A 22,045-nucleotide genomic window follows, 5' to 3' on the forward strand; every position below is an offset into this window, starting at 1 on the left:
TCCTGTATATATATGAGATATATATATAAAATACAAACATAAATATAAACATCCAAGAGGCTCAGTGACCTCCAAGTTAAGGTGAACTCAAAGAGACCTACACTGAGACAGTGTGATCAAACCTTCAAAACAAAATAGAAAGAATTTTGAAAGCAGCAGAAGAGAAGCTGCTCGTAGCATCCAAGGGTCCTCAGTCAGACGATGGGTGGATTTCTTTCTCATCAGAAAATGTGGAGGCCAGAAGGCACCTGGCTTCTATAGCCCAAGTGCTAAAAAGAAAAAAAAAGTGTCAACTAAGAATCCTATTTCCACCAAAACTGTCCTTCAAGAGTGAGGGAGAAATTAAGACAGTCCCACGTGCACAAGTGTGGAGGGAGCTCATGACCATTAGGCTTGCCCTGAAAGAGATGCTCCAAGGGGTTCCGCAGGGTGGGATGAAAGGCAGTCGCGCAGTAAGGAGACCCCCACACGGCCATCCCAACCGATTCAGAGGAAAGCATCAGCCAAAAGTTCAGCGCTCCTTCGTGATACAAACCCTCAGTGAACTGGGAGCAGAAGCAAACTATCTCGACATAATAAAAACCACAGTTGAAAAATCCATAACAAGCCTCATAGTCACTGGCGAGACACGGAAAGCTTTTTCCTCTAAGATCGGAATAGAACAGGGACATCTGCTCATACCACTTCTCTTTCCTGTAGTATGAGAAATTCCAGCCAGAGCAACTGGACAAGAAAAAGAAATAAAGGGCGTCCCCTTCGGAAAGGAAGAAGTAAACTTGTCTCTGTTTGCAGATCATGTCGTCTTATATGTAACCCCTTATAGGTGACCCCCTCGGGCCCTGCTGCTGGGAGCAAAAGGTCACCCCCCGGGGAACAGCAGGGCCCTTCCTCGAGCTGTCAGTCACGTGATCCCAGACGACCCAGCAATTCCACTCGCGGGAAGGGACCCCAGAGACCGGAAACGGCATCTGCACGCTGCGGTCCTAGCGGCGATGTTCGCAGGAGCCGAGGGGCGGGAGGGATACCAGGTCCCTGGACGGGTGAATGGGGGGGGGTGGCGGGAAGACCACAGGGGAACGCTGTTCGCCGGGAAGAACATTCTGCCTTGTGTAAACATGGGCAAACCCTGAAGACGCTGTGCTCGGGGAGATGAGGCACGGACAGCGCGTGACTCCACTAGGTCCGCAGCCAGCACTACAGGGGCAGGAAGCGGAAGGCTGATCGCAGGGGCCAAAGAGGTGACGACTTGGAGCCGGTGTCCAACAGGTACCACGTAGGCCGGCCAGGACCAGAAGAGCCCTGGAGAGGGATGGGGGTGCTCTCCCCGCGACGGGACGCCACAGACCTCCACGTTCACAAAGGGTCAGGAGGACGTTGTGTATATTTTACCACAATAACAAAAAAAGGAAAAGGAAACAATTTTTTTAAAAATTGGAAACAAGCTAAACATCCAGCAACTGGAGAATTTCTCACTCGGAAGGAAAGAAAAGAGTCGGGCGTGGCGCTCCTGCTTTCCTATGCAAACTGGGCTTCTCGGTAACACATGGGCGGGCGGCCCGGGGGGGGGGGGGGGGGGGGCAGCTTGTCTGCCCCGGAGCAAAGGTCCGAAGCGCACCGTCTTGACAAAACCCAGCCTGGTTCACTGCCTCCCGTTCTGGGGAGCAACCCCCACCCACCCAGCCAGGAGGGTCCCCAGAGGGGCACAAAGGGGCGTGACGGTGTCGGAGGAGGAGCCTACACAGAGGGGCACGGTGTGCTGATGGTCGGCTGGACTCCACCCCCCCAAGGGGAGAGGGGACAAGAGCCGTGTCACTGGGGGGAGCGCGCAGAAGCGAGGCGCGTCTCTGGTGGGTCTGGGCTGTGGGAAGGTGGAGCGCGGGCCTTCCCCTCTGCACCCTGCGCCACTGGCCTTGTCCACCTCCATCCCGCACCCACCTCCCCTGCCCGCCTCTGAGGACGGGGGCAATGGACCGAACTTGCCCGTGTCGTGACCTTGACTTCTGGGTTGAGAAGACTCGGCGTTGGGAGACGTCCCTCCACCCGGTCCTCTCCTGTCCGAGTCCCTCGTCTGTCTCTGCGACTGGCCCCGGCCAGGCCGGGAGGACAGTGGCTGCACGAGCATCACCTCACGGACGTCCTTCCTCTGTTAGACGACTCTCGATTTATTTTGCTCACGGTATGTTTTAGGTAGGGTTTGCGGCGGCTGAGGTGGCGAAACGCCTGTATTCTGACAGGTTCCAGCAGATGGCAGCCGCGCGCCCGTCCGGAGACAATCCCGGCCCCCCCGCGGCTGGGACGACCCCGGAGGCTCCGTGGGGGACACTCAGTGCCCGTCAGCTCTTGAGGCCGCAGAGAAGTGGTCCGGAATCCAAGCGCCTTTCTGGCCCGACGTCATCTCAGACCCGTGCTTCTCAGCGCGGCACGACACGGGACTCTCAGAAGATGGTGGGTTTTGGTTTTGTTCCCGCGTGTTCAGGCGTGGAAGCCACCGGGCGATGCGGGACGACGGGGACCCCGCAGATCTGACACCCGAAGACACACGGTGCCCATCAGTACCGCGGCCGGGCGTGAGAGATTTCTTAAAAGTCTGGGAAAAAATTAACCGTCTATGTTCTGGAATCTATGCTGTATTAAATATAAAAAATGTCATTTAGGAGCTTCGCGGGTACCCTTGGCTCCCACGCAGGTCTCTTCCGTTTAATGTCAACAATCTGAGCCTGGAAGCCAGTGCCCACAGCCACAGCGGCTGCGAGTCCAATTTAAGTGGGAAAAATTACAGTAGAACGAAAAACCAGTAAAACATCTTTGTGTGAGTAACACTTACATATCATTGAAGGTGAAGTGCAAAACACTTCCCTTCCCAAACGCAGGGATGAGCACGGCTGTGCACGAGCCCACGGCAGGCGCGCGCCCTCTGTCGGCCCCAGCCCTGCCCCGAGCGTGAACACTCTTCTGCGTACCCCAGGGCCCTGCAGAATGTCCTCCTGGGATGGCGGCCACTTACCCATCGCTCCTGAGCTGTGACTCTCGGTTTTCCCCACACATTATTATTTCTTTTTTCGAGATTATTTATTTATTTATTGGACAGAGAGAGATCACAAGCAGGCAGAGAGGCAGGCAGAGAGACGGGGAAGCAGACTCCCCGCTGATCGAGATGCGGGGCTCGATCCCAGGACCCTGAGATCCTGACCTGAGTCGAAGGCAGAGGCTTTAACCCACGGAGCCACCCAGGCGCTCCAGACACATTATTTTTTTAAAGATTGTATTTATTTATTTGAGAGAGAGAGAGCACGAGTGGTGGGAGGGAGGGCAGAGGCAGAGGGAGAAGCAGACGGTCCACTGAGGAGAGACCCAACATGCTGCTCCATCCCAGGACCTTGAGATCATCACCTGAGCCAGTTAGATGCTTAACTAAGTCACCCAGGCGCCCCCTCCATATATTATTTTGGTAAAGTTATTTTATTGATTTGGGGGGTTGTAAATATAAAAGATTCCTATATAAATATTGCTGGGGAAAAACTGAGAAAAGTTTTCGATTAGCAATAATCACCCCTCAGATAAGCCTCATTGGCTGTGATACGGCCCCTGCACTAAGCTGGGAAGAGCTCGAGAGATCCCTATGTTCTCAAAGTTGAGGTAGCAAAAACTCACAAGTTTTCGATGTCAGAAATGTCACCCTTGGAGACGTCTGTGCACTGTGCCGGTCCTAGGTTTGGGTTTGGACGAGGCAAGGTCTAGGATACAAACACCTGTACACCTGGGATAAGGTGGATATTTTTTATTTTGTGGAAATCATAGCAAAATTCCATAACATGATGCCAGATCATTTATGCAGAAAACAATCACCAATACCAAATAATGTCACTCATTATTTAGAGGAAATAAAAACTACAAAACCAAATAATTAAAATGATGGAAAATGCGACAAGTACGATGGTTTTCAGCAAAGTGAGTGCTGGCCAGCTGTGCCCCCTCTTCTGCTGCTGCATGGCTGGCTGGCTGCTGGCCCCCTGGTGAGACCACGTGACAAGTGTAGGCCAATGAGAGGTAAGAGGAAGTGGCATCTTCCCACGAGAGCCTTTAATTGCCAGAGTTCTTTCTCGCAGCGAGGAAGACCAGGAATGTTCTAGATTGTGGTCATTTCCTCAGCCTGGATCCCGCAATGAAGCCAGTGGAGCAGAGTCTCAGCCAATTCACTTATTAGGAGCGAGAATAAATTTACAAAAAGGAAATGGGAAACAACCCAAGTATCCATTGACATGTACCCATGTACAAACGGGAGACTCATTCAGCCTTTAAAAAGAATGGAATTCTGATACACACAACAATTTGAATGAACCTTAAAGTCATTATGGAATGCAAAGCAATCCAGACACAAGAAGAGAGATCCCGTATGAGTCCACTCACCGGAACTGCAGAGAGTAGTCTAATACACAGAGACAGAATGGAGATCAGTGCTGCCAGAGGCCGCGGGTGGGGCAGGACATGGTGAGTATCATTTAATGGGTCCAGAATTTCACTGTGGAACGACAAGAAAGTTTGGGAAATGAATAGTGCAATGGCTGTAAACTACACGGAGTGTATTTGATGTCACGGAACTGTACCATGTTAAGATGGTTAAGATGGTAAATTTTGTGTTTTACACATTTTAACACAATTGGAAACTTATTTTATTTTTCAAATTTTTAATTTTTAAAAAATTTTAAAAAGTTTTATTCATTTATGTAATCTCTACGCCCAACCTGGGGCTTGAACTCGTGACCCCAAGACCAAGACATCAGGCTCCCTGCTCAGCGGGAAGCCTGCTTCTCCCTCTCCTACTCCCTCTGCTTGTGTTCTCCCTCTCACTGTCTCTGTCTCCTTCAAATAAATAAATAAAATCTTTCAAAGAAAAATAAAGTAAACATCTGTACCGAAAAGAACAAATGTCTCAAATTAATAACCTAATCCTTCACCTTAAGAAACTAGAAGAGTGGGACGGCTGGGGGGCTCAGTGCGTTAAGCCTCTGCCTTTGGCTCAGGTCATGATCTCAGGATCCTGGGATCGAGCCCCGCATCAGGCTCTCTGCTCAGCGAGGAGGCTGTTTCCTCCTCTCCCTCTGCCTGCCTCTCTGCCCACTTGTGATCTCTCTTTGTGTCAAATAAATAAATAAAATCTTTAAAAAAGGGGGGGGGGCTAGACTAAACCGAAACCCAGAACAATCAGAAGGACGGGAATAATGAAGATGAGGGCAGAAACAGGGAGACATAGGAGGAAAAGCCAATGAAACCGAAAGTTGCTTTAAAAAGATAAATAAAATCAAAAAACCTTTAGCTAAACCGGCCAAGAGAGAAAGAGAAGACTGAAATCACTAAAATCATGTATGCAAAAGGAGACATTACTACTGACCTCACAGAAATAAAAATGACTATTTTTTTTTATATCAGATGGTTTGAATACTACGAACAACTATATGCCAAAAGTTAGATGACCTAGATGAAATGAAGCAATTCTTAGGAGGATATTAAACTAACTCAAGAAGAAATAGAAGATTTGAGCAGACCCACAACAAGTAGAGAGAGAGAGAGAGCAATCTAAAATCTTCCCTCGAAAAAAGCCCAGACAGATGGCTTCACTGCTGAATTCTACCAAAAGTTTAAAGAAGAATCAATACCAATTTGTCATAAACTTTTCCAGAAGGGTTAGACTTCCTGACTCATTCTGGGAGGCCAGTATGAGCATCATAATGAAACCAAAGACAAGAAAACTACAGACTTGTATCTCTTATGAACATGGGTGCAAAAAGTCTCGCCAAAACACTAGCTAATTGAATCCACTAGTGTATGAAAAAGGGTTATACACAGTACCAGTAGGGATTTACCCCAGGAGTGCAAGGTCACACTAAAAAGCAAGAAGACAGCCCACATAATGGGAGAAAATATTTGGAGATCACCTATCTGATAAGGGCCTCATATTTAGAATCCGTAAAGAACACTTAAACTCAACAGTAGAAAGAAAAACTTTCCAATAGTCAAAGGATTTGAGCGGATACTTTTCCACAGGAGATCTCCAAATGTCCAAGAAACACATGAAAAGACGCTTGATGCCACTAGTCACTAGGGAAATGCAAATCAAAACCACAATGGGATACCACTTTATCTTTAAAAGGATGGCCCTAATTTAAAAACAAACAAACGGAGAATAGCAAGAGTTGGAGAGGATGTGGGGAAATTGGAATCTTTGTGCACTGCCGGTGGGAACGTGGAGGGGTGCGGCTCCTTGGGAGAACAGTCTGACGGGATGACCCCACGGTTCCACTCCTAGAGATCAAGGAGCAAATTTTAAGGAAAACTTACATACTAACGTTCATAGCTGCATCATTCACGATAGCTACGAAGTACAAACAACCCAAATTACCACCCATGACGAAGGGTAAAGAAAATGTGAGGCGTCCACGTGATGGGACGTGATTCAGCCGTAAAAAGAAGGAGGCACTGACACCTGCTACCACACGGATGAACCTTCGAAACATCACGTTTGTGGAAGAATCCCGACGCGAACCACACACCGCACAAGTCCGTGGGCAGGAAAACGCGAGGGGCCGGCAAGTCTCTAGAGACACAAAAGGAATGAGAGGTTTCTAGGAGCTGGAGAATCACTGTTAGAAAGTGTGGGGTTGCTCTTAAGAATGATGAAATGTTGCAAAATTCGATGGCCGTGATGGTTGGTGAACGTTGGGATATAGTAAAAAACCCTGTATTGGGGCACCTGGGTGGCTCCGGCAGGTTGGGCCGGCGCCTGGTAAATCCTCTCAAGTTACAAAGTGGTTCAAGGTAAAGAGACGGAAGGTCCGGGGGAGGCTGAGGAGTTCCCGACCAAGTCAAGAGAAGGAGAGCAGGCTCTGCGTGTCCAGAGGGTCTCAAGGTTCCGCAGTCGATCCAGAACACACCTGAGGGCATGTCCGCAGGCACACACAGCTCACGGGCATCAGATGGGTAAGAAACCAGTTCGTTGTTTTTTGGTCTTTTTTTTTTTTTTTAAGATTTTATTTTTAAGTAATCTCTACACCCAACATGGGGCTCGAACTCACAGCCCTGTGATCGAGAGTCACACATTCCACCCGCTGAGCCAACCAGGGGCCCCCAGTTAGTTTTATTTTTAGAAAAATTCTCTGGGGCGCCTGGGAGGCTCAGTGGGTGAAGCATCTGCCTTTGGCTCAGGTCATGATCCCAGAGTCCTGGGATCCAGTCCTGGGATCCAGTCCTGGGATCCAGTCCCATACGGGGCGGGGGGGGGGGATCCCTGATCAGCCGGGAATCTGCTTCTCCTTCTGCGCCGCCCCTCCCCCTGCCGGTGAGGCGCTCTCTCTCAAAAGTAAATTTTAAAAATCTTTGAAAACATTTCGACAGCGGAGAGTTGGAATACAAGGAGCCACTCCCACTTACCCATACCAGCCCCTCAACAGCGAGGAGCCCATGGCCCACGTTGTGGTCTCTAGACCATCCTGTTCCTGTTCCCCACACCCCTCATCACCACGAAGACGAGGGCTCTTTTGCAAGATAATAATCACAATACCCTTATGGTGCCTAAACCAGCAATCCTTTCCAATATGGTCAAGGAAGCAGGACCCTGGATCCGGACGCGCCCCCACCCAGAACAAGATGCAAACGAAAGCCACAGACCCGGCGTGGGGCAGACACACTGTGAGAGGAGCCGAGCCCAGAGTCCACTTGGAGTGATAGAAACCGCTGCCCTGGCGCTGCCCCCATGCCAGGCCCACCCTCCGCAGCCTGAACATGGGCTCGAGTTGCTGGGACGCGGGTGTGGACCCAAGGTGGAGCCGGGGCAGGCCGACGCCGTCCTCAGCCGGAGCTCCGGACGCGGAGTTCCCAGGGCTTCCTGGCGCCCCCCCCATCCCCCGAGCCGGCATGCGCTGCTGGCTGAAGGGCAGGAGGGCGTCCAGTCTCTGGGGGCCTGAGTTCTGGGGCCTGGACACCAGGGCGGCCTGCTTTCCCCGCAGCGGCCAGGTCCTACGCCCGCACACTGGCCTTTCCTCCACCTGGGCCCAGGGTTCACGTCCCTGAGCTCCGCAAGGCGACGCATCTCTTCCCAAGTATTAGAGAAATACTTGCTTCGAAGAGTTTGTTGCTTTTTTTCCCCCAGTGGACGGTGGTGTCTCCTGCCGACAGAACAGTTTCCTTCTCTTTCCTCGCGGTTACTTGGCCTTCCTGCTTTCCGTTCCCCGGAGGCTTGAGGCCCCGACGGCGACTGCGTAGCTTGTGCACAAGGCAGAGCGGCTCCTGCCGGCTCTCAGTGACAAGCCAAAGGGCCAGGGGCGCCTGGGGGCTCGTGGGTTAAAGCTTCTGCCTTCGGCTGGGTCATCATCCCCAGGTCCTGGGGTCGAGCCCAGCATCGGGCTCTCTGCTCCGCGGGGAGCCTGCTTCCTCCTCTCTCTCTGCCTGCCTCTCTGCCTGCTTGTGATCTCTGTCTGTCAAATAAATAAATAAAATATTAAAAAAACAAAAAACAAAAAACAAGCAAAAGGGCAGACAAAGAAGTCAGGATTTAGGGGTGCCCAGGAGGCTCAGTCAGGGGAGCGTCTGACTCTGGATCTCAGCTCAAGGCTGGGTCTCGGGGTCGTGAGTTCAAGCCCCGTGCTGGGCTCTGTGCTGGGTGCAGACCTACTTTAAAGAAAGGTCATGTTTTAGAGCTAATTTGCTAAGAGTTTTTCTGGGATTTGCTTGTTTTTATAATCACGGATAGGTACTGGAGTCGATCAGCTGCTCTCCTGCGTGGATCCGTGTCTCTCTTTGTTCCCTACCGTCTGTCAACCATGTGAGTGACGTGCGCTGCTCGGCCCGTCGGACCACCTTGCATGGCCGACACTCCCGGACTCTTCTCTCAAACGTTGTGGCGTTTCACTAGGTAACGTGTTTGCATGTGTGTCCTGACACGGTGCAGCTCAGCGCCCCTTGGCCCTGCGTTGTCCTTTTCTGGTTTTGGAATCGACAGTTGTTCTAGCCACATAAAACAAGTTTGCTAGATCTTCCCTTTTCCTATTTTATCTGGTTTCGTGGGAACCCCCGCCATGAGTTCACAAAAAAATTCTTTTTGCAAGTTTGGTGGAACGTACTTCTAGAGGTACGTGGGCCTGGAGATTTCGCGGTAGGAGATGCTCGAATCACCATTTCATTGACCGGCTGAAAGCGTCCGTTCAAACTGTTTTCCAGTTTGAACATATTCTATACCTCCAGGAACGTGGACACCGTATCTAGGTATTGAGATGACTTGAGTTTTTGCAGAAATCTTATTTGGGTCTTTCGTTACGGACTGTGCTGGAAGTTCCACGATTTCTTCCTGGGCTGATGCTCGGGCAGAAATGTTCCCTCTGAGCTCAAAGCGTAGGTGTGCCTGGTCTGTGGGACTTGGGCACCTGGTGGGTCTAGGGCGTCTGGAGAACCCATCCGCCGGCCGCATCGCTGGCACTTCAACGCGTCTCTCTGAACCACCCGCTTCTCTGGGGCGTGTGTCCTGGGCAGCGGTACCTGGCCCTGCATCTCGGGACCGATTCTGAGGGGCTGCTGGGGGCTCCGAGCTCGGGGCTGCTCTCACCCTTCAGGGCGCCCGTCCGCAACACCGCCGGGCCGGGAGTCAGGACTGCTTTCTTTGGTTCATGAGGTTTTCGGGTTTTTGCTTTGTTTTTTGTCTTTTTTAAAGATCTCATTTATTCACTTGACAGAGCGCAGCATAAGCAGGGGGAGCGGCGGCAGAGGGAGAGAGGAAGCAGGGCTGCGGAGCAGGGAGGCCGACGTGAGACTCGATCCCAGGACCCTGCTCAGGACCTGAGCCGAAGGCAGGTGCTCGCCGGACTGAGCCGTCCAGGCGCCCCTGGCTTTTGGTTTCCAGTGGACCCTCGCAGGACGCCTGGTGACGCAGTCGCCTGAGCGTCCCACTCTTGGTTGCAGCTCAGGTCGCGATCGGGGTGGTGGGATCGAGCCCTCGGCGGGCCCCGCGCTCCCCGAGGAGTCCGCCTCCGCTTCTCCCCGCGGCCCGGCGCTCGCACGCTCACCCTCTCGAAAAGGAAGGAGCAAAGACACAAACGAATGTTAAAACCAGTGCGGTCGGCGCCTGCGGACGGACGCGGACACGCGGGATCCTGCTGGCTTTGCAAATCCAGCCCCAGATCTCCCCTAAGTGGAGAGGTCAGCGCAGCCTCAGGCTCCCGGGGCCACCGCCAGGGGCTGCTTCCTGCCCTCCTGCCGCGCCTTCTCCTCTCCGCTTCCAGGGCACCCCCACCCCCACCCCGCGTCCCGCAGGAACCTCGTCAGCCCCGATTCTAAGGAGACTCTGGTGCGCCTGCGTCGCTGCCCCTGCTCTCCGGTTCCCTCTCCTCCCTTCCCATCCCCATCTCGGCTCCCCGGCGGCCGCCCGCCACCCCCGGGCCCTCCTGTCCGCGCCCCGGCCGCTCGCTCTGTCCTCTGCTCCCGCGGCGGACGCCCGCCCCGTCTGTTGGCTCCTTCCTCCTTCCCGTCCCCGGGGCGGACCGGCTCTTGGCTGCCTCCCCCCGCCGTGCGTGAGGACAGCACCCCATTATCTGGCGTCCGGAGTCCGGCACCGGCCCCCTCAGCCACGCACTCCTCTCCTGACGCGGGTGGCCGTCTCTCTTGTCTGGGACTCCTGCCAGGGTGGCGCTCCTGGGTCCCTACCAGCCCCCCGTCCTGTTCCACCGCTCCGCCGGACGCCCAGGGAGGTTTGTTTGTCGCACCCGCCAGGACGTCTCTACCTCCGCCCGCAGCGGAGTGGCCTGGTCCCCGGGGTGGCCCCTGCGTCCCCGTTGCTCGAACTGCCTCTCCCTGCCTCGAAGAGCCTGCCTAGCTCCTCCAGCCGTGGCCGCAGACGCGTGGTGCTGGCCTCAAGGCCCCGGTCGCCTCCCCCGTGTTTCCCCCAGTGTCCGTGTGTAGCTCACGGGTCCGTCCACCCCGGCGTGTGTGCACCGGGTCGTGTGCCACATGGCGTCGTCTGTGAGACCGCGGCTGTGCCCTCAGGGCGCTGGTGGTGTCGCCCAAACTCCCTCTCCTGGGCCAGTTGCCACAGAAGCTGGCCATCATGCCCGTCCCTCCCGAGTGGACACACTCTCAGGGGGAGCGCTGGGAAGGTGGTCCCTTGGCTTTGGAGGGCAAGGGGGGCGGTGGTCAGGGGGACTTTCCTCAGCACCTCCGGCAGCCATGGTGGCCTCGGCTGTAGAGGCCTGGGAGTCCGTCCCTTTCGGCGGCCATCCAGAAGAGACCACGAGCAGTGTGCGTTTCCGGGGGACGCAGTCAGTGCCCGGGCAGGTGACACTGCCGCCCTGTGTCCCAGAAGGGCCACGGGACACCCTGGTCGGCGGTGCGCAGCCCACCACGCTGATCCGCGACTCGAGGGTGTCCTGGCTGCGGGACCCGGGGATACCGTGCGTGCTCTGTTTAGACACCGGCCAGTCCCGTGGATGGAGACACACCGACCAGGAGGAGCAGCGGTGCAAAGGCCCTGAGAGTGTGGGGGCGGGGAGAGGCGTGGGGGAGCCGCGAGGGGGAGGGCGGGTGGGGGCGGGATGGCCTGGCGAGACTCTGCTCTTCATCCAGGCGAGAGGAAGGCCACGCAGGCTCTCAGAGGTGGAGGGCAGCGGGCCGTCGGGGCGGCGGCTCGTGTGCTGTCCGTTTGTGCTCACTCTGACCACGCGCCGGGGTGTAAAGGGAGTCGTGCTCTGCTCCGTCTGCCGCGCCTCCCACTCAGCCGGGCTCAGCCGCGGGCTCCCCTTTCTGGGGACATCCTGTAAGGTCCTCCGGCGGCCGGGAAGGATCTTGAGCCCAAGCCACCACGATGCCCTCTTATCACATTGGTTGAGTTGTGGCCTCTCCTGCCCAGGGGGGTCCCCGGCACCGTCGCCTCCACCTGCTGCCATGTGTGGACAGCCGCTGCATGCCCGACGCCCCCAGCAAGGGACTCGGGGGCTGCCCAGCCACTCAGCAGCTTCTAGAACCTCGAGCCAGCCCTGGGGCACGATCCCCCCGAGAGCAGCTGGGGTCGGGCTCCCACCACCAGTCACCGCAGGGCAGCAGCCGGCCGTCCACCCAGCCCGCCGCCTTCGCCCGGCTTCTGCCTACGTCCTCCTGCCCCAGGCTCCGTCCGCCCTCAGCCCCTTTCCCTGCAGAGCAAGCCGGGTCACTCTCCCATGCTCCGGCCCCACCTTCAGGCCACGTGATGTCACGGCAGCCTCCCCCATGGGCAGGAAGCCAGCCGCCCTGAGCCGTTTACAGGCCTGAGCCTGCGCCCTCCCGGCCGGGCGCTGCCTCGGAGCCCCTCCGCCCCGTCCTCCCCCGGCCCCAGCTGCGGGCGCGGGGCCGCTGTGCCTCCGGTGGTCTGTGGCCCGTGGCTGGAGCGCTTCAGCCCCGCTCTGTCCCTGGTGCCTCTGCCTTCGTGTGCCGCATTCTCCCGGCTCTGTGGAGAACACGGGTCCCCCCAGGTGAGGCCGCCCTGATGACCTCACCGTCCCTCCATCACGTCACCTGCCAGAACCTTAGCACCAAGTAAGGTCAGATTCCCAGGTCCTGGGTGAGGGTTTCAACATCTTTTTTGGAGACACGGTTCAATACATACCAGCTGCTGACCCAGTGGTAGCCAAGGTGATTTAATCGGCATTTGTGGGAGTGACAAATGGGTTTCTTTTGTCTTGCGGCCGGGAGGCACACAGGGCTGCACCCAGGCTGCCTTTAAGAAGTAACAGGAAAGCAGAGAAAAGAAGCAGCTGTGCTCTGCCTGATCAGCAGGACCAAGCTGTTCCTGAAGGCGCACTTGCCGGGCTTCTCATGCATGTGAGCTGAAGGCCTGCCTTCTGCAAAGTTTCTGTCACTAGCAACCCACGTGGCCTCCACTGATGAGAAACTGGTGCAAGGGCTGGGCTTTACAAGCTGTGGCCCCTGAGGAAGTGGGGGGGACCAGAGGCCACTCCCTGTTCAGGGAAGTTGGTGATACACTTGGCCCAGGCGAGGCTGGTGACCGCGCCTCCTGCCCCAGCCCTCCCTGCAAGTGGTTGGAGGCCAGGTGAGGGCGGCGGGCTGGGTGGACGGCCGGCTGCTGCCCTGCAGTGACCGGTGGCGGGAGCCCGACCCCGGCTGCTCTCGGGGGGATCGTGCCCCAGGGCTGGCTCGAGGTTCTAGAAGCAGCTGAGTGGCTGGGCAGCCCCCGAGCCCCTTGCTGAGGGCGTCGGGCTCAGGAGCGGCTATCCACACGTGGCAGCAGGTGGAGGCGACGGCCAGGGGGCACTGGTCTCCAGGACAGACTGGAGTCCCGGATGCTCTGTGCAGGGGGACCCGCCCGGCCCCGATCCCCACTGCACGCAGCGACCCGGCCTGGGGAGAAAGGCTGGCCGCCGCTGGGACGTGGTCGTGCTCTTGAGGGCCGGGACTCGGGCGCCTGTGAGGTGCTCGGAGGGGGAGGCGTGTGGGAACCAGGCAGCCAGGGAGCGATGGAGAAAGTGCATGTTTGCCTCTCGCCAGCCCCTCTGCCTAGCCCGAGGAGGACACCTGTTCCCCTCACTGCCAACAAAAGCCAACGAGACCTTCTCCAGATCCTCTGGGATGAAAGCCGGAGGTTTCTCTCTCTTACCCTGCAGCGCTGTGACGGGGAGCCTGGAGCTGGGGCTGTGCGGACGCCCCTGCGGCCCGGCCTCGCCAGGTCCCTCTCGCTCTCTTCCCTCGGGCCGGCTTGAATCGAGTATCTGGTGACCCACGAAAGCTTTGGGTCTTCCTGGACCTCCACGGCCCAGAGGGGCCTCTGTCTGGCCCAGCCGTGTGGCTGCCTCTCCGACTCTGGGGGAAGGCCCGCCTGGGACAGGGGCGCAGGTCCCTTGGATCCCAGGATCCCCCAGACTTGGGCTTTCTGTCGTGAAGCCACACACCCCTGTGAGGGCCAAACCGTGGTTCTTGCCGAGACCTCATAAATCTGCGTCTTGCGAAGAAAAGCCTCTTATTTCAACACACGCCTCCTGCCCATCAAGAGGGTGGTAAACGAGCCTTCGCAGGAATCAGTTCCCCAAGAGACACCCCACCCCATGCCGCCCTTTCCTCCAGGCATTTGGAGCGCCCCCAGCCCCCCGGGGGCAAAGCCTCAGGCGTGTGAGCTGCCAGACCTCCCCAGCTCAGCCCAGGCCGGGGGAGCACAAGTCCCCTCGACAGCTCCCTCCTGACCCCGCCTGGGCCACCTGAACTTCCTCACCCCAGCAGACTCGACCCACGGCAACCTGGAGCCCTCAGGCCTCAGGCCCCATGAGGCCGCATCCCTCTGAAGCCGGCCCCCCGCACGGGCCTCCCCGCCGCGAGCCACGGCACGTTCATGCCAGTTCACCCGACCCAGGCCAGGGGGTCAGGGCGGTGGGGCTCACGGCGGCCAGTCTGGGCTGTGTCTGCAGAACTCGTGCTGACGGCATTCCCTCCCGGAGACCCCGGTCCGGCCACGGCCCGTGTTGCAGGGCCTGCGGCCGGGCTGCAGGGTGGAAGTCAGCCTAGCCAGGGCCGACGGTCCTTATCCCAGGTGGGGAGGGGCCACTGGGTGAGGTGCGGCCTCTGGAGAGGTCCCGGGAGCATCAGGTTGAAGGTGCCAGAGGAGGACGCTCCAAAGGGAAGTCTTGGAGGTGCACGCGGCCTGTGCCTGAGCCCGGGGCCGCATGAAGTGTGGCGCCCAAGGCCACGGCTTCGGCAAACCAGTCTCTGCTGGGCATGCAGCCGGGAGAGAGGGGCTGCCCGGAGATCGGGGCCCCTGCTCCTTTCCTGTCCCTCTTGACAGCAGGCCACGCCATGCTGCTGGGACCTGAGAGCCATGCCCCGTGGGGGAGGAGGACCACGTGGCCGGCCCACGCTGCCGCCAGCGAGGTGAGGCCCCCTCGGAGCCCCGCTGGGTGGTGGTTACCGTCCTCCCCGGGGGAGCCTGGCTCAGCCCAAGACCGTGGCCCCAGGTCCCCCTGGGCAAGGCCAGAGGCCGCCCCAGTTCAGCCCCTGGCCTTCCCGTCCCCTGCCGCAGGCCTTTGTTCAGCTCTGCGAAGACCCAAACAGAAGCCTGACCCGGCCCTGCTTCGGGGGGGGGAACCGACCACAAGGACCAGGTGTCAGGAGTGAAACTCCTCTCCCCTATGGGAGGCCCGAGCAAGAGCAGGGACGAGGTGGCAGGGACCAGGGGCCACCCCGGCGGCTGGGTACACCCAGGCGCACGGCGACATCTGTGTGTGGGGCCCACATGCTAGGCCATCTGCGGACCCAAGGGTGGAGGCTGAGCACAGGGTCGGACGGGCAGGGTGGGCTGGGCGGTGCCGTGGGACGGGCCTTCCATCCACCCCGCCTGCAGCCTGCCCCGGCCTGTCTGCCCGCCCACCCCACCCAGCATTTTCCGATGGAAAGTTCCCCGGGCAACAGCAGCACAAACCCCACGACAAGGACGAGCCCAGGCAAGGGCGGCCCGAGTGGTTTCAGGCTGTGAGGTGGGGGGCGGGGGCAGGCACTCTGCTGTCAGGCGGCTGGGGGGGGCCCGCCGTGCTTCCAGGCTGCCCCCGAGGTTGGGATTTCCTTTGCAGGCTGGATCTCTGGGTACCCTCCCCAGGCAGGGTGTGTTCCTGGGAGGGTCTGGGGCTCAGCATGGTGGTGGACACGTTCCTAGGCTTGTCTGCTGGGCAGAATGTCCACTCCTTGGAAGCAGCCAACACCAGACGAGGGATCAGTAGGCGAGTGAATGAATGGGCAAACCTGACCACGGACTGAAAGCGCGTTGGAATACCCTGAGCTGGCAAGGAGCCAGGAGGGCCCCTTCGGGGGAATCAACCCTTGTGCCAGGGGCCTGGGAGAAGGGGCTTCCAGGCTGGGCGGGGCAGGGTGCGTCCCGCATGTGGGGTTCCCGGAAGTAAGAGCCACCAGTTGGGAGGGTCTTGTCGGGAAGCCCTGGGTGAGGGGTAACCAGGCCCCGGGTGAGGCGGCTAGAGGAGGCGAGGCCGGCAGGGCCACGGGGAGGCGGGAGGAGAAGGCAGACCAGGGCTCAGATCTGGCTCAGGAGGAGGGGGAGGTGGGAACCCCCAGAGTGGTTCTGCGATCCCCGGGTTGTCGCTCCAGCCAGAGGCTCCCCAGCGCGCGAGACTTGCCTCCACTTCCCCTGACCCCGGCCGCACACAAGGCAGGCTTGGTACCCATCGCCCGTGGCCTCTCCGGTGCCTGTGGGCTGGGTGGGGTCTGCTTGGGGTGAGAGCCCACTGCCCCGTCCATGGCACAGGGAACGAGGACGGGGTGAGGAGCCCCAGCCTGCTCCCCACGCTCAGGCCGAGGCCCAGGGGGACACAGCACAGCGAGGGCGGCTGGGGCTGGCCAGGAGCTGCAGAGCTGTGCCAGGCAGACAAAGGACACTGCGGCTCCAGAGGCTCCCGTGCAGGCTGTGGAGGGCGGGAGCCGCATGCCTGAGCCTGCTCGGACAGGGGCCACCGGCAGTGACCCCAAGACAGCAAGTGCACAGTGTGAGGCCAGCACTGGCCGCGTGCACCAGGGTATAGGGGTGCTGGGCAGGCCAAGAGCCCCCCAACCCCGCCGCCCGTCCCTCGTGCTGGAGGCTGCCCCAGGCCCTGTCCGCCTTGGGGAAACCAGCTACGAGGCTGGGCTGCCCAGGGGAGGAGAAGAGCCATGCCTGGGCCTGCCCGAAATTCCCGGGCTGCTCCCACCAGCGTCTCCCTGGGCCTGGGAGAGGACAGCAGTGGCCAAGACCACGGGAGGCGGGCCCTGCTGACCCGTGGGGCAGCCAGTCCTGGGGGGCCTAGGCAGTCTGGGGCGGGGTGAAGGTTGGGGCACCACGCAGAGAGCTGGCGGCAGGGGGGCTGGGAGGGAGGCCGGGTGAGTGGGCTGCTGCACCTCGAGGCTGGGCTCTCCCTCCCCAGCCATGCTGCAGGTAGAGGTGAAGCCTCTGGGACGGAGCGGGGAGCAGGACCCCGAACTGAAGGTCGCGTGGGGGCCTTGGCGAGCCGACGGCGTGGGAGCCGGGGGAGCTGGTCACCAGTGAGGGGGTCTATAGGCTGAGGACAGCTGGGCCAAAGTCCCGCCGCTGCCCCGGAACACTGGGGGGTGGGGTTAGCTCCCCCAGAGTCTTGGGGGAAGAGAAAGGTGACCCCAGGCAAGCTGGACAGCCTGGGGGTTCTGCCCTGGGGCCCTGGCTGTCCGTGGAAGGGGTCCATTCAGAAGAGACCTGCCCTCTGGAGTGCTGAGGAGGAAGGAAAGCTGGGGCAGGCAGGGTGACCAGAAGGCTTTTTGGGGGCCACCTGGCTGGCTCAGTCGTTAAGCATCTGCCTTCAGCTCGGGTCATGATCCCAGAGTCCTGGGATCGAGTCCCACGTTGGGGGGGTTCGTGCTCAGCGGGGAGCCGGCTTCTCCCTCTGCCTCTGCTCTCAGTTGTTCTCTCTCTCTGGCTCTCTCAAATAAACACATACATAAATAAAAGAAGGCTTTTCGTGGCAATTTCCAGACTTGGCGCCCATCTCTTGTGGAACCTCAAGTCCCCTCCCCCGCAGGGTCAGGGCTGCAGACACTGGGCGCCTGGCCAGGCCACCAGAGGCAGGCGTGGGCAGCAGGAGACAGCACTGGGTCAGCTTGACGCTGTCCCAGTTGGGCTGGGGACAGAGAGGGGGGCACCTTCTAGTGGCTCTAACAAGTAGAGCTCCTAGTTAAGAGCTCAGTGATGCTAATTATGACCCCCCACTTATGCAGTAACTGGAAAGAAAACCTATTTGGAGCAAGATGTAAAAAAGTTAATTCTGAAGCCCAGGCAGGCATTCTTCCAGATTTAAGGCTGCCTGGAGGCACAGCCCACCAGGGCCCCCCCCACCCCCATCTCCTCCAGCACAGGAGGGCTGGGGTGGCGGAGAGATGCCGAGGTCGCTCCCCTTCTCACTCGCCGCAGCTCTGGTCTGCACACGCGAGCCTGGACTCGGCTTTGCAAGCTGAGAGGCTTCCACAGCACAAACCAGTCAGCGGCGGGTCAGGAGGCTGGTCCCGGTGTCGCAGGGTTGACTCCCTTTGAGGGGAACGAGAGCAAGGACCTGCTCCGGGCCTCTCTCCTTGGCTGGCAGATGGTGTCTTCCCTCGGGGGTGTCTGCCCAAATCGCCCCTTTTTCCAAGGGTACCAGTCAGGACGGCTGGAGGCCTCGTCTGAACGGATTACACCCGCAACAACCTCCGAGTAAGGTCAGGTTCGGAGGGACTCAGGGCTTAAGACTTCAACAGGTGAACCTGGGGGAGGGACACAGCTCATCATCGCGAGTAAGGCCTGTTGGTGAGTGCCCAGCAGCACGGTGGGCAGAGGCTGTGTTCCCTCCGGGCTGGGACATGCTGGCCAGAGCTCACTCCTCTGCTGGGGATAGGGCCCTCCAGTGGCCAGCAGCAGTCACACAGGATGGCAAGTGCAGGCCACAGAGATGGGGACCATTGCCCCAGTGCGTGGAGGCTAGCCCCAGGTCCAGGGAGCCTTGGTGAGCAGGTGTGAGTGTGGGCGTGGTAAGCAGGGGTGAGGCCAGAGCCCCTCCCGTAGCAGTCCAGACCCCCCAGGGCACAGGGACCTGTCAGAGGTGGCTGGCTGGCCCTGAAGGAGGTCAGAAATGACCCAGCAAAGGTGGGGGCTAGGGGAGCAGGGAGACTGAGCTCCAGGGCAGGGACTGGGGATGGAGGGGGCTGCCTGGGGCTCTGCCTTGGGGGGATGAGGGGCACAGCACTACCCTGTCCATCTAAAGTGTCTGAGTAGTCTAAAGGGAGACCAGCCAGGAGATCTATGAGAGGTTCCTGCCCTGGGCCGTGGTCCCCAGCAAGCTAGCCCCCAAGGTTTTGCCCCCGAGGTTTGGGCCTCTAACACCTGGCAGCAGCCCCAGAGGGCAGGTGCTCGGATGGGCTTTCCAGGTGTGGTCCGGGTACTCCTGGACCAACAGGGGACCTCCCCTGAGCCCAGGTGGCTGCGCTGGACTGGTGGGACGGGGCCTGGCCATCTCTCTCAGAAAGGACTGGGGAGCGGCTGAGGACACCCCGCTCAGCCCACACAAGTCCAAGCAGCAGTGGAGGGAGTTGGCCCCAGGAATCCAGCAAACCCAGCAGACTGCCCGAGAGAGGGCTGGACAGGAGGCGGCAGAGCAGGCCTCCCAGCCCAGCAATGAAGTTGCGTTTGGGAGAGGGAAAGCGCATGGGTGGGTCTGCGTTTCCCTGAGGCTCGCGATGCGCCCGCTCCCGCACCCCACGCCGGGGCTCTGCGGGGGCGGTCGGCAAGGCCGGGGTTCCACGGAGTGGGCAGCCGCCCTCCACCGTTCGGGGGCCCTTCCTCAACAGGGGTGCTCGCAGGCGGCCCGCCTGCCAGAGGGGTGCGCCCGGGGCGTCGGCCCGGCCCCGCGGGGTTCCGGGCACCTGCCCGCCGCACCCTGCTTCGGGGCGCGCCCCCTGCCCCTGCCCACCCCCACAGGGGCAGGGCCGCGGCGGGGCGGGGCTGGCGGCGCATTTAAACCCCCGGGGCGGGCGCACCAGCCAGCAGCGAGCGAGGACAGACTGAGCGCCTGGGGGCGGCAGGTAGGACACGCGGGGCCGCCGGAGCGACGCGGAAACCCCTGCGAGGGCGCGGGGCTTGGGTCCCGGGAGGCTGGGGCGGCGGGCGCGGGGGCGCGACGCGCGCTGGGAGTGGCCGGAGCTCTGGGCCCGGCTGTTCCCCGTCCCGGGCCGCTGGCCTCCCTCCGGCCCTGCTGGGCGGGGGTCCTGGTGACCAGCACCCACGTGGGAGACGCCGCCCGCGGGGATCCTCCCCGACCCCGCGCTTTCCCCCTCCCCGCAGGGCTGGAGGGCGGCTCCGGCGGGTCCCGCAGGTCAGGTTCCTGGGGGGCGGGGCGGGGGGGGCACCTTGTAGGGCGCGGCGAGGGGAGGGGGTGCGGACAGTTGGGGCAGGAGTGAGCGGCACCCAGGCGGCGGAGGGTGCGAGGTAATTAGACTGACAAATTGAGGGGCGGTGCTGCTCCTGGCGGGCGGGGCAGGGGGGTGGGGGTGGCCCGTTGGGGGAGCTACCTGCTGTGGGGTCGGGGGATGGGTGGGCACAGGGAGGCCTGCACCGGGCCATCTCAAGGTCCTTGGGAGGCAGAGTCCGCAGGGGCTCTGTCTTCCCTGTGCCCTCGTGTCATGCCGACTTCCGGGGCGGTTGGTCTTTGCTCCATAGAGGTGGGTGGGACCTTCCTGCAGGTGTCCACAGTCCGGCAAAGGCCGGGATTGCGCCTGTCTCTGCGGGCCTGAGGCGGCCTGGCCTCCTCCTTCTGTCGCCATGTGGCTCAGGTGGCCTGCCCGCCTGTCCGCTGCCCCTCCCAGGCTGGGGGGTGGGGGCTGACCTTCAGCGGTGGTGACGTTGATGGCCCGTGCCCAAGGAATGCAGACTCACCCTGCTCAGGAATCGTCTTCCTCCCCGCTGCCTGGGCCCACCTGAGATGGGGCCCTTCAAGGAAGCCACAGGAAGAGACCCCCCCTCAGATTCCTTTTTCCTCAGCGTCTCTCGCCCAGCCCCAAGGCCAGTAGCCCAAGGCCAGCCCCCATCGGCTGGTGGCCCCCTCTCTGGGTCACCCATCTTTCGGCTTCTGTGACATTGGGCTTGTCTGGGCCTCCCAGTCTCCCTCTCCCACTCCCCAGGCCCCGGACACAGTCACTTGCCCTGGCCCGTCTCTCCAAGCTCCGGACCCCTCCGTCCAGCTGCCTTCCCAGGGTCCCCCCTGCAGACTCAGGTGCCCACTCGGGGGTCCTCTTCGGGTCGCACCTGGGCAGGGTCCAGGGAGACTCAGACCAGGCTCAAGGTCACTGTCAGCCAAAGGGGGGAGGAGGGCGTGGCCCGGCTGCCACAGGCACAGGCCTCCCTGGGCCCTCACTTCCTGCTCTCCCGCCCCGCGACACCCAGCCCCGCGACACCCAGCCCCGCTCCAGCATGAATGCCCTTTGTGCAGGAAACGGGAGCCTCCTGTTCCCAGAGCATGTACTGGCTCTAGTTTTCTTGTCGAGTGCCTGCCTGGCACTGCCCGCCCCCCAGCACAGCCTGTCTGGCTCCGGGCTGGCTGCCCATGTCCAGGCCAAGGGCCACCCACGGTCCTGATCGCTTGGCTGCTCCCGCCGCACGTGGCCCAGGACACGCTTCCCTCACTCTTTTGCCTGGCGAAAGGCACACTGTCTTCCCTGCCCCATAGCCTCGTTCCTTGGCACCCCTGCTGGGACTGGGGCAGGTCTGGGTGCGGGCGACGCATGGATCCCTGGACTCGCACCCCCTCTGAAGGCAGTCCTGGGACGTGGGAACAGGCCCATTTTACAAACATGCCCATCCTTGGTGCGGCCGGGCTGCAGAACATGTGTCCGGGTGGGGCGCCAGGAGCAGAGTCTGCCCGCAGGACCATTAGGTGGTCCCAAGAAACCCCCTCCGGAGGGAGGATGGTGGAGGGGGGAGCCAGCCCGCCTGTAATGGAGTCGCACTGTTGCCAGGAGGTCAGGGCGGCCCTCACCCACCACCAGCTCCCAGGGTGCCGACAGGCTTCTCGTCCCAGGAAACCCGCAAACTAAGGGTCTCCTCCCCACTCCTCGTTCCCCACCCCCCGCCCCCACTGCCTGTCTGCTGGGCTTGGTGCGCCCTCAGGTGGGAACACTGTTAGCTGCCAGAACCCGGCGTGGGCCTTTGGGGCCCACCCCTGCCTCCACCCCGTCCCAGACCCCCCTTCTCCTGGCGGTCGGTTCACTCTTCTTCAGGCTTCTTCTTGGTCCTGGACACAAGGAGCCAGAACGTCCTGGGAGCAGCTGTGGCCGTCGGCGCAGCGGGACTGTCCCAGGTGGATCTGTCATCCTCTGGGACGGAGCCCAGAGCCACAAGGACAGAGGGTGGGGTCGTTGGAGGGATGGTGGGGGCCGAGCCTGCTTCCGTCGCTTGGCTCCTGGGCCCACGTGGTCCATCTGCAGGGACAGGTGCATCACATTTTAGGAGTACACCCCTCCCGGGGGCTGGGGGCGCCTGGGGGCTGGGGCTCCA

The 22,045-nt window shown here is 60.3% G+C and overlaps 2 long non-coding RNA genes across 2 annotated transcripts; both read right to left on the reverse strand.

The window, feature by feature from the left end:
* Nucleotides 1–3,763: 3,763 nt before the first annotated feature.
* LOC309859660 lies at nt 3,764–4,574 on the reverse strand. Its single transcript, XR_014308786.1, has 2 exons — nt 4,408–4,574; nt 3,764–4,196 (listed from the first exon to the last, which is right to left on the reverse strand). It is a non-coding gene; the product is annotated as an uncharacterized lncRNA (long non-coding RNA).
* Nucleotides 4,575–17,761: 13,187 nt separating this feature from the next.
* LOC309859651 lies at nt 17,762–21,570 on the reverse strand. Its single transcript, XR_014308777.1, has 2 exons — nt 20,065–21,570; nt 17,762–18,264 (listed from the first exon to the last, which is right to left on the reverse strand). It is a non-coding gene; the product is annotated as an uncharacterized lncRNA (long non-coding RNA).
* Nucleotides 21,571–22,045: the final 475 nt, after the last annotated feature.

The sequence above is a fragment of the Mustela nivalis genome (genome assembly GCF_964662115.1).
Source record: "Mustela nivalis genome assembly, chromosome: 2".
Classification (NCBI taxonomy): Eukaryota; Metazoa; Chordata; class Mammalia; order Carnivora; family Mustelidae; genus Mustela; species Mustela nivalis.